We start from the raw sequence: 13,408 nt of genomic DNA, 5'->3' as shown, positions 1-13,408 counted from the left end.
GAGGACCCCATGGGACGCCAGGAGGACCACAGGGGACCCTAGGACCCCAGGGGACGCCAGGAGGACCCCAGGGGACGCCAGGAGGACCCCAGGGGACGCCAGGAGGACCCCAGGGGACGCCAGGACCCCAGGGGACGCCAGGAGGACCCCAGGGGACGCCAGGAGGACCCCAGGGGACGCCAGGAGGACCACAGGGGACGCCAGGAGGACCACAGGGGACGCCAGGAGGACCCCAGGGGACGCCAGGAGGACCCCAGGGGACGCCAGGAGGACCACAGGGGACGCCAGGAGGACCACAGGGGACGCCAGGAGGACCCCGGGGGACGCCAGGAGGACCCCGGGGGACGCCAGGAGGACCCCAGGGGACGCCAGGAGGATCCCAGGGGACGCCAGGACCCCAGGGGACGCCAGGAGGACCCCAGGGGACGCCAGGACCCCAGGGGACCCCAGGAGGACCCCATGGGACGCCAGGAGGACCACAGGGGACCCTAGGACCCCAGGGGACGCCAGGAGGACCCCATGTGACACCAGGAGGACCCCAGGCGACCCTAGAACCCCAGGGGACGCCAGGAGGACCCCAGGGGACGCCAGGAGGACCCCAGGGGACGCTAGGAGGACCCCATGGGACGCCAAGAGGACCCCATGGGACGCCAGGAGGACCACAGGGGACGCCAGGAGGACCACAGGGACGCCAGGAGGACCCCAGGGGACGCCAGGAGGACCCCAGGGGACGCCAGGAGGACCCCAGGGGACGCCAGGACCCCAGGGGACGCCAGGACCCCAGGGGACCCCAGGAGGACCCCATGGGACGCCAGGAGGACCACAGGGGACCCTAGGACCCCAGGGGACGCCAGGAGGACCCCATGTGACACCAGGAGGACCCCAGGCGACCCTAGAACCCCAGGGGACGCCAGGAGGACCCCAGGGGACGCCAGGAGGACCCCAGGGGACGCCAGGAGGACCCCAGGGGACGCCAGGAGGACCCCAGGGGACGCCAGGAGGACCCCAGGGGACGCTAGGAGGACCCCATGGGACGCCAGGAGGACCCCATGGGACGCCAGGAGGACCACAGGGGACCCTAGGACCCCAGGGGACGCCAGGAGGACCCCATGTGACACCAGGAGGACCCCAGGGGACCCTAGAACCCCAGGAGACGCCAGGAGGACCCCAGGGGACGCCAGGAGGACCCCAGGGAACGCCAGGGGACACATGGAGTGGGACCAGGACTAGGGGACACATGGAGTGGGACCAGGACAAGAAGACACATGGAGTGGGACCAGGACTAGGGGACACATGGAGTGGGACCAGGACTAGGGGACACATGGAGTGGGACCAGGACTAGGGGACACATGGAGTGGGACCAGGACAAGAAGACACATGGAGTGGGACCAGGACTAGGGGACACATGGAGTGGGACCAGGACTAGGGGACACATGGAGTGGGACCAGGACTAGGGGACACATGGAGTGGGACCAGGACAAGGAGACACATGGAGTGGGACCAGGACAAGAAGACACATGGAGTGGGACCAGGACTAGGGGACACATGGAGTGGGACCAGGACTAGGGGACACATGGAGTGGGACCAGGACTAGGGGACACATGGAGTGGGACCAGGACAAGAAGACACATGGAGTGGGACCAGGACTAGGGGACACATGGAGTGGGACCAGGACTAGGGGACACATGGAGTGGGACCAGGACTAGGGGACACATGGAGTGGGACCAGGACAAGGAGACACATGGAGTGGGACCAGGACAAGAAGACACATGGAGTGGGACCAGGACTACGGGACACATGGAGTGGGACCATTATTAGGGGACACATGGAGTGGGACCAGGACAAGAAGACACATGGAGTGGGACCAGGACTAGGGGACACATGGAGTGGGACCAGGACAAGAAGACACATGGAGTGGGACCAGGACTAGGGGACACATGGAGTGGGACCAGGACTAGGGGACACATGGAGTGGGACCAGGACAAGAAGACACATGGAGTGGGACCAGGACAAGGAGACACATGGAGTGGGACCAGGACAAGAAGACACATGGAGTGGGACCAGGACTAGGGGACACATGGAGTGGGACCAGGACTAGGGGACACATGGAGTGGGACCAGGACTAGGGACACATGGAGTGGGACCAGGACAAGAAGACACATGGAGTGGGACCAGGACAAGAAGACACATGGAGTGGGACCAGGAATAGGGGACACATGGAGTGGGACCAGGACTAGGGGACACATGGAGTGGGACCAGGACAAGAAGACACATGGAGTGGGACCAGGACAAGAAGACACACATGTTGGAAATTTCCAACAGTTATTCTCATCCCTAATACAATACGATGTATTTCCTGTATTAGGCTTCATGATCATTTAATACTCATTTAGTAATCCTTATTACAATGGGATGTATTTCCTGTATTAAGCATCATAATTAACTAACATTACTAATCCATAGTTTAGTATCACAGAATTCATTGTATTAGGTTGTGGAACATCATGTAATTTCTCCTAGAATTGTGACAGTGTTGCGTCAGCCACCCACGGAGAATAAATTTTCACATATCTGTAGATCTAATAGAAGTCCAACCATTTACTTTCCTTTACTAAGGATAATTATTTATTAATAGGTTTACTTTATTTAATATACTACAGTTTACTGGAGTTTATTTACCCAGCTAGATAGCTGTTCTAATATCATAATCTAAAATAATTTTCACCTCCAAAGATTTTTGTTTTGTTTGTGCAGTCTACATTAAGTGACTAGCACTACGAAAATCTCTATTATCACATAATGCATTTATATATGACGTAAATATTCGTCATAAACATTTCCTTCCCTATTTAGAATTTAATGAATCAATATAATTTATGCTCGGGCCCCCTACTGGGAACTATCGCGCATGCGCGCCCCCGAGAGGGAAGGAGGAGACTCGCGCCATATTAGATTCACTGGCAGCAATTAAGGTTTTCTCAAACTTTCTTTTTAATTCTCACAATCCTGCAAGCATCCATACATCATCGGGCTTCAGATTGAGGACGCAGCTTACCAGAATCACGAACGTGCCAAAGTACGATTCAGAAAAGTGTACTTACGAAGATTTCAAGCAGTTCACCCAGGTCTCGCTAGATGTCACTAGGGTTTTTCGTTTGGCCAGTCAGAGAGGAGGCAACATTCTTCATCTTAAAGATTTTAGCCAATCACGACACTGGCTTATCGGAGCTCACTTGCCATCTATATACGTCAAATTTTCTTATAAAATTAGTATATTTCGAAGTAAAACTATGTATTTTTTCAACTTCTTCAGTCAGCACCGACATTGTTGTAAAGAAATATGTTACAATTGTTACAATTTTTATTTACCTATGTAATTCTAAGAGATATTGTGTAGCTTTCCTTGTTGCTCGGGAGATTGAGGAACTGTGCTGACAATTATTGTATATATTTACCTGAATTTACCCAAGGGCCACTAATTATCTAGTGGCCTCGACGAGGACAGAAAGCCGGCGGCTTGTTCAGAGTCCCGCAATTGGCCTCATTATATTTTCTAGCTGGATTTTGTCATTTACGGCTTCAGCGGGTAGGCGGTTCCATGGGTTTATAACCCTCTAGGTAAAAAAAAAAAAATCTATTTTCAGTCCTACTTGAGAGGGCATACTCTCCAACACTATATCTGTGATTGTCCTGTTATCAGTGACTTCATACCCAATGGTGTGAGGTACTTTGAGCTCTGTAATTACTTCATACACTCAGGAATATTGGAAGATATTCTTGTGCTGTACCCAGATTTTGCCAGTGGAGGCTAATAGATCAGCCTTACATTTCTTGTTCTCTCCTGATGCCATGTATGACTGGCCGTCCTGTGAGGTGAGGATGTTGGATGAGCTTGTAGCTGGTTTATGATCTACACTGTAATCTTTCATATAGAATAGAGTAGCAGCACATTGCTGTGTATACCTAAGCTTGTTGATTAAAAGAAATCAGTAATAAAGGTCTTAAATTATAGCTTGTATTATTATTATTACCATTATTATCCTTATTAAATGGATCATTTAGATCTCATATTGATATGTAATGTTAGTAATGTTGACCAAATCACACACTAGAAAATGAAATGACGACAACAATGTTAATAATTCTGCACTATATTTCTTTTGAATAATTAAATAGTGCAATATGTCTCAATTTTTCACTTCTTTGGATATACGGCAGAAAAGATAGTTTAAACAACCCATAAATATTTGTTTCATTATATTTGTTATTTAAATAACTGGATCAATATTTTTACAGCTGATAAGATTTGTTTTACTCACAGGTGCATTATCTGTTAAAAAATTAGGTTTATTGTTACACACAATACTGCTACACAGCCTTCCCGGCTTGGTGCCTTCCTTTGATAATTATTGTTACACAGCCAAATTGTGTAACAGGAAGGGGTCTTGGACCCCTACTTTCCCCTCTCCTTTTTTAACAGGCCATAATAGTCCATATAGTCATAATTATAGGCCTAAGTATTCAATGACAAGAGTTTTAAAGTTTTTACCCTTCTCCTAACCTAACATCATTTGTGCAGAATACTTTTCTTTTATGTCTCGCCCAGATTTAATTTAAAAATAAAACCAAACAAAATAAATTAAAAATGGGTATGTATAGCTAAGGTACACCCCCTAGCTATACTTATTGCTAGGTGAACAGGGGCATTTGGTGATAGTAAATGCTCCCACCAGACCGGGATCATCACCTTCTCTCATATTTTATGTTCACCAGTGTTTATTTACTTAATAACTACTGGTATAATATCTTGCTATTATAAAACCAATTCTAATATCATAAAATACATATTTACTACAAGTGTCAAGCAGAGAATGCATATATAGTTAACACGAAGGACTCCGTCTTGAAACTCGCCAGCTAAAATGTTTGTTTATAAGAAAATCGATCCTCCCATTTGTGTAGTAGAGAAAAATTGAGTTATATCCAGTTTATGTAAAGCTACGAGTGGTCGAGACCGCTCTTAGAGTGAAGCTGTTTACTTACGGAGATTTTCACATTTAAATGCCTATCTGAATACCGACGTAGCCGTTACGAAGATGCTAAGAAGGAAAACGTTCCTAAGTACGTGCGTAAGTGCTTCGTGAATCTGGCTCCAGAACAAGATGGCAGACTAGGAGTGGAACCAGGACAAGGGGACACACAAGAGAGTGGGACCAGGACAAGGGGACACACAAGAGAGTGGGACCAGGACAAGGGGACACACAAGAGAGTGGGACCAGGACAAGGGGACACACAAGAGAGTGGGACCAGGACAAGGGGACACACAAGAGAGTGGGACCAGGACAAGGGGACACACAAGAGAGTGGGACCAGGACAAGGGGACACACAAGAGAGTGGGACCAGGACAAGGGGACACACAAGAGAGTGGGACCAGGACAAGGGGACACACAAGAGAGAGGGACAAGGACAAGGGGACACACAAGAGAGTGGGACCAGGACAAGGGGACACACAAGAGAGTGGGACCAGGACAAGGGGACACACAAGAGAGTGGGACCAGGACAAGGGGACACACAAGAGAGTGGGACCAGGACAAGGGGACACACAAGAGAGTGGGACCAGGACAAGGGGACACACAAGAGAGTGGGACCAGGACAAGGGGACACACAAGAGAGTGGGACCAGGACAAGGGGACACACAAGAGAGTGGGACCAGGACAAGGGGACACACAAGAGAGTGGGACCAGGACAAGGGGACACACAAGAGAGTGGGACCAGGACAAGGGGACACACAAGAGAGTGGGACCAGGACAAGGGGACACACAAGAGAGTGGGACCAGGACAAGGGGACACACAAGAGAGTGGGACCAGGACAAGGGGACACACAAGAGAGTGGGACCAGGACAAGGGGACACACAAGAGAGTGGGACCAGGACAAGGGGACACACAAGAGAGTGGGACCAGGACAAGGGGACACACAAGAGAGTGGGACCAGGACAAGGGGACACACAAGAGAGTGGGACCAGGACAAGGGGACACACAAGAGAGTGGGACCAGGACAAGGGGACACACAAGAGAGTGGGACCAGGGCAAGGGGACACACAAGAGAGTGGAACCAGGACAAGGGGACACACAAGAGAGTGGGACCAGGACAAGGGGACACACAAGAGAGTGGGACCAGGACAAGGGGACACACAAGAGAGTGGGACCAGGACAAGGGGACACACAAGAGAGTGGGACCAGGACAAGGGGACACACAAGAGAGTGGAACCAGGACAAAGGGACACACAAGAGAGTGGGACCAGGACAAGGGGAAACACAAGAGAGTGGGACCAGGACAAGGGGACACACAAGAGAGTGGGACCAGGACAAGGGGACACACAAGAGAGTGGAACCAGGACAAAGGGACACACAAGAGAGTGGGACCAGGACAAGGGGACACACAAGAGAGTGGGACCAGGACAAAGGGACACACAAGAGAGTGGGACCAGGACAAGGGGACACACAAGAGAGTGGGACCAGGACAAAGGGACACACAAGAGAGTGGGACCAGGACAAGGGGACACACAAGAGAGTGGGACCAGGACAAAGGGACACACAAGAGAGTGGGACCAGGACAAAGGGACACACAAGAGAGTGGGACCAGGACAAAGGGACACACAAGAGAGTGGGACCAGGACAAAGGGACACACAAGAGAGTGGGACCAGGACAAAGGGACACACAAGAGAGTGGGACCAGGACAAAGGGACACACAAGAGAGTGGGACCAGGACAAAGGGACACAAGGGGTGGAACCAGGACAAGAAGACATGAGGGGGGTAGGACCAGGACAAGAAGACATGAGGGGGGGTAGGACCAGGACAAAGGGTGTTATGACCCCACGAAGCCTGATGAAGCGAGTCTACCAGGTGAGAGTTATCCTACACACCTGACCAGAGATACAATGTCAGAGGAAGGAAATATATTAAGTAAATGTCAGTGAGTAACTTAAAAGCATACAAGCAGAGGATGAGCATCTTATGATAGTGGGAATAAGATGACATTTTGTGATGTAACGTGACGCTGGCGGACATTGTAACACATCAATTGAGTTACCATAGTCAGGAATGGACGTGTGTCACTGTGTCCTGGGAAGATAGAAGAATAAAGTTCTGGATAAAGTGTTTAAGTGAAGGCTACAGCGTATAACTGGTGAGGAAGCTGCCGAGGATGCGACACACATCATTTCTCAGTGATTATGAAAATATTAGAAACGACCTAGAGCCTAGTGGGTAGTCGTGTGGGAATCTAATGTCTTATATCCTCGAGTGGAGGAGAGTAAGCAGGTATTTCTGTGTGGAGCCTGCCAGGCGACTTTGTGTGCTCAAGTCAGGAGGAGTGGAGCTGTGAGAGGAAGTCCTAAAATGATTTTGTTGGGTGGCCAACGCCATCTTGAAGCGCCCTCACATCCCGAATTCTGTGGCAAGCTCATTTAATTAGTTGATAGAATATTCGCTAGTATTCGATATGGACACATTGAGATGTTTGAGGGGAGTACTTGATTGCATATTGGCATGAAAGGCACAGTGTTAGGTGAGAGATTGATTTATTTTTCTTGTTGGAGATAGATATACATATATATAGTTGTACCAGGTATTTCAACCCCAAACAGTAGGTTGTGACCTGAAGATTGAGCAGCAGCCTAATATGGTTATTGGATTGAGACCAAAGGGAATATTGGAGTGTTATCGGTTGGTAGCAGCCTAGGGTGGCTGCACGGTAGTACTATCTTAATATATATATATAAATATATATATATATATATATATATATATATATATATATATATATATATATATATATGTCGTACCTAGTAGCCAGAACGCACTTTTTGGCCTACTATGCAAGGCCCAGATTTGCCTAATAAGCCAAGTTTTCCTGAATTAATATATTTTCTCTAATTTTTTTCTTATGAATTGATAAAGCTACCCATTTCATTATGTATGAGGTCAATTTTTTTTATTGGAGTTAAAATTAACGTAGATATATGACCAAACCTAACCAACCCTACCTAACCTAACCTATCTTTATAGGTTAGGTTAGGTTAGGTAGCCGAAAAAGTTAGGTTAGGTAGGTTAGGTAGTCGAAAAACAATTAATTCATGAAAACTTGGCTTATTAGGCAAACCGGGCCTTGCATAGTAGGCTGAGAAGTGCGTTCTGGCTACTAGGTACGACATATTATATATATATATATATATATATATATATATATATATATATATATATATATATATATATATATATATATATATATATATATATTTTCTTGTATTTGTTTGCATGTAATAAATGTTTGTATGTTAACAGCTGATTTTTGCCTTTGTCCTGGTGAGGCTTCCTGGATAATGAGAGAGAGAGACGGTTGCAAATTGGGTAACAGTGGACAATAACTCATAAATGGAGATTTAGGAGATCATTCCATATTTAGGAGAGTATGGGGGAGTCACGGTGTCTCGAGTGGGGTGTACAATCATGACCACTTAGGTCAGTTTGAAGCCACACCATTGAATAAAGGTGGAACTGAGACCCTCTCCGAGAACAACAGCGATCTTCCATCAATTTGCAAGCACTCCAGTGTCCATTGCTGGTCGACTGACGGTGGAGGAATTGTGGATGCCGCGGTCAGTCATATTTTTATTAAGGAGTGGTTGGGATCGCCTCGTTGGTAAGCAAGTATCAGTTTGGTTCAGTAACCAAGTTTTATAAAATCCCCAACCCCCTGATAGAGGACACACGAGGGGTGGGACCAGGACAAGGGGACACACAAGGGGTGGGACCAGGACAAGGGGACACACAAGGGGTGGGACCAGGACAAGGGGACACAAGGGGGGGGGACCAGGACAAGGGGACACAAGGGGGGGGACCAGGACAAGGGGACACAAGGGGTGGGACCAGGACAAGGGGACACACAAGGGGTGGGACCAGGACAAGGGGACACAAGGGGTGGGACCAGGACAAGGGGACACACAAGGGGTGGGACCAGGACAAGGGGACACACAAGGGGCGGGACCAGGACAAGGGGACACACAAGGGGTGGGACCAGGACAAGGGAACACACAAGGGGCGGGACCAGGACAAGGGGACACACAAGGGGGACACATAAGGGGCGGGACCAGGACAAGGGGGACACACAAGGGGTGGGACCAGGACAAGGGGACACACAAGGGGTGGGACCAGGACAAGGGGACACACAAGGGGTGGGACCAGGACAAGGGGACACACAAGGGGTGGGACCAGGACAAGGGGACACACAAGGGGTGGGACCAGGACAAGGGGACACACAAGGGGTGGGACCAGGACAAGGGGACACACAAGGGGTGGGACCAGGACAAGGGGACACAAGGGGGGGGGACCAGGACAAGGGGACACAAGGGGGGGGACCAGGACAAGGGGACACACAAGGGGTGGGACCAGGACAAGGGGACACAAGGGGTGGGATCAGGACAAGGGGGACACATAAGGGGCGGGACCAGGACAAGGGGACACAAGGGGTGGGACCAGGACAAGGGGACACACAAGGGGTGGGACCAGGACAAGGGGACACAAGGGGTGGGATCAGGACAAGGGGGACACATAAGGGGCGGGACCAGGACAAGGGAGACACACAAGGGGTGGGACCAGGACAAGGGGACACACAAGGGGGACACATAAGGGGCGGGACCAGGACAAGGGGGACACACAAGGGGTGGGACCAGGACAAGGGGACACAAGGGGTGGGATCAGGACAAGGGGACACACAAGGGGGACACATAAGGGGCGGGACCAGGACAAGGGGGACACACAAGGGGTGGGACCAGGACAAGGGGACACACAAGGGGTGGGACCAGGACAAGGGGACACACAAGGGGCGGGACCAGGACAAGGGAACACACAAGGGGTGGGACCAGGACAAGGGGACACACAAGGGGTGGGACCAGGACAAGGGGACACACAAGGGGTGGGACCAGGACAAGGGGACACACAAGGGGTGGGACCAGGACAAGGGGACACACAAGGGGCGGGACCAGGACAAGGGGACACACAAGGGGTGGGACCAGGACAAGGGAACACACAAGGGGCGGGACCAGGACAAGGGGACACACAAGGGGGACACATAAGGGGCGGGACCAGGACAAGGGGGACACACAAGGGGTGGGACCAGGACAAGGGGACACACAAGGGGTGGGACCAGGACAAGGGGACACACAAGGGGTGGGACCAGGACAAGGGGACACACAAGGGGTGGGACCAGGACAAGGGGACACACAAGGGGTGGGACCAGGACAAGGGGACACACAAGGGGTGGGACCAGGACAAGGGGACACACAAGGGGTGGGACCAGGACAAGGGGACACAAGGGGTGGGACCAGGACAAGGGGACACACAAGGGGTGGGACCAGGACAAGGGGACACACAAGGGGTGGGACCAGGACAAGGGGACACACAAGGGGTGGGACCAGGACAAGGGGACACACAAGGGGCGGGACCAGGACAAGGGGACACACAAGGGGTGGGACCAGGACAAGGGGACACAAGGAGTGGGACCAGGACAAGGGGACACAAGGGGTGGGACCAGGACAAGGGGACACACAAGGGGGACACACAAGGGGTGGGACCAAGACAAGGGGACACACAAGGGGTGGGACCAAGACAAGGGGACACACAAGGGGCGGGACCACGACAAGGGGACACACAAGGGGCGGGACCAGGCAAGGGGACACACAAGGGGGACACACAAGGGGCGGGACCAAGACAAGGGGACACAGAGAGCTGTACCTCAGAGCTCACAGGGAAGCAGAAGAGAGTCACAGAGGACAAGACATTCCCCGAGTACTGGACCTCCGCCAGAAAGGTCTCCTGATGTCCGTATAAATAGACAACGCGAAAGAGATCGTGATGTCGGGCCCCCGTAGAGGACCAGCCTATCCGGCCCCAGTGACGCGGGCCCCCGTAGAGGACCAGCCTATCCGGCCCCAGTGACGCGGGCCCCCGTAGAGGACCAGCCTATCCGGCCCCAGTGATGCGGGCCCCCGTAGTGGACCACCCTATCCGGCCCCAGTGACGCGGGCCCCCGTAGAGGACCAGCCTATCCGGCCCCAGTGATGCGGGCCCCCGTAGAGGACCAGCCAATCCGGCCCCAGTGATGTGGGGCCCCGTAGAGGACCACCCTATCCGGCCCCAGTGATGCGGGCCCCCATAGAGGACCACCCTATCCGGCCCCAGTGATGTGGGGCCCCGTAGAGGACCACTCTATCCGGCCCCAGTGATGTGGGGCCCCGTAGTGGACCAGCCTATCCGGCCCCAGTAATGTGGGTCCGTAGAGGACCAGCCTATCCGGCCCCAGTGATGTGGGTCCGTAGAGGACCACCCTATCCGGCCCCAGTAATGTGGGTCCCGTAGTGGACCAGCCTATCCGGCCCCAGTGATGTGGGTCCCCGTAGTGGACCAGCCTATCCGGCCCCAGTGATGTGGGTCCCCGTAGTGGACCAGCCTATCCGGCCCCAGTAATGTGGGTCCGTAGAGGACCAGCCTATCCGGCCCCAGTGATGTGGGTCCCGTAGTGGACCAGCCTATCCGGCCCCATTGATGTGGGGCCCCGTAGAGGACCAGCCTATCCGGCCCCAGTAATGTGGGTCCGTAGAGGACCAGCCTATCCGACCCCAGTGATGTGGGGCCCCGTAGTGGACCAGCCTATCCGGCCCCAGTGATGTGGGTCCCCGTAGTGGACCAGCCTATCCGGCCCCAGTAATGTGGGTCCGTAGAGGACCAGCCTATCCGGCCCCAGTGATGTGGGGCCCCGTAGTGGACCAGCCTATCCGGCCCCAGTGATGTGGGGCCCGTAGAGGACCAGCCTATCCGGCCCCCAGTGATGTGGGGCCCGTAGAGGACCAGCCTATCCGGCCCCAGTGATGTGGGGCCCGTAGTGGACCAGCCTATCCGGCCCCAGTGATGTGGGGCCCCGTAGAGGACCAGCCTATCCGGCCCCAGTGATGTGGGGCCCGTAGAGGACCAGCCTATCCGGCCCCCAGTGATGTGGGGCCCGTAGAGGACCAGCCTATCCGGCCCCCAGTGATGTGGGGCCCGTAGAGGACCAGCCTATCCGGCCCCAGTGATGTGGTTCCGTAGAGGACCAGCCTATCCGGCCCCAGTGATGTGGGGCCCCGTAGTGGACCAGCCTATCCGGCCCCAGTGATGTGGGTCCCCGTAGTGGACCAGCCTATCCGGCCCCAGTAATGTGGGTCCGTAGAGGACCAGCCTATCCGGCCCCAGTGATGTGGGGCCCCGTAGTGGACCAGCCTATCCGGCCCCAGTGATGTGGGGCCCGTAGAGGACCAGCCTATCCGGCCCCCAGTGATGTGGGGCCCGTAGAGGACCAGCCTATCCGGCCCCAGTGATGTGGGGCCCGTAGTGGACCAGCCTATCCGGCCCCAGTGATGTGGGGCCCCGTAGAGGACCAGCCTATCCGGCCCCAGTGATGTGGGGCCCGTAGAGGACCAGCCTATCCGGCCCCCAGTGATGTGGGGCCCGTAGAGGACCAGCCTATCCGGCCCCCAGTGATGTGGGGCCCGTAGAGGACCAGCCTATCCGGCTCCCAGTGATGTGGGGCCCGTAGAGGACCAGCCAATCCGGCCCCAGTGATGTGGGGCCCGTAGAGGACCAGCCTATCCGGCCCCCAGTGATGTGGGGCCCGTAGAGGACCAGCCTATCCGGCCCCCAGTGATGTGGGGCCCGTAGAGGACCAGCCTATCCGGCCCCCAGTGATGTGGGGCCCGTAGAGGACCAGCCTATCCGGCCCCAGTGATGTGGGGCCCGTAGTGGACCAGCCTATCCGGCCCCAGTGATGTGGGTCCCCGTAGTGGACCAGCCTATCCGGCCCCAGTGATGTGGGTCCCCGTAGTGGACCAGCCTATCCGGCCCCAGTAATGTGGGTCCGTAGAGGACCAGCCTATCCGGCCCCAGTGATGTGGGTCCCGTAGTGGACCAGCCTATCCGGCCCCATTGATGTGGGGCCCCGTAGAGGACCAGCCTATCCGGCCCCAGTAATGTGGGTCCGTAGAGGACCAGCCTATCCGACCCCAGTGATGTGGGGCCCCGTAGTGGACCAGCCTATCCGGCCCCAGTGATGTGGGTCCCCGTAGTGGACCAGCCTATCCGGCCCCAGTAATGTGGGTCCGTAGAGGACCAGCCTATCCGGCCCCAGTGATGTGGGGCCCCGTAGTGGACCAGCCTATCCGGCCCCAGTGATGTGGGGCCCGTAGAGGACCAGCCTATCCGGCCCCCAGTGATGTGGGGCCCGTAGAGGACCAGCCTATCCGGCCCCAGTGATGTGGGGCCCGTAGTGGACCAGCCTATCCGGCCCCAGTGATGTGGGGCCCCGTAGAGGACCAGCC

Source organism: Procambarus clarkii, chromosome 27 (genome assembly GCF_040958095.1).
Source record: "Procambarus clarkii isolate CNS0578487 chromosome 27, FALCON_Pclarkii_2.0, whole genome shotgun sequence".
Taxonomy (NCBI): Eukaryota; Metazoa; Arthropoda; class Malacostraca; order Decapoda; family Cambaridae; genus Procambarus; species Procambarus clarkii.
This window is presented reverse-complemented; position numbering follows the sequence as displayed.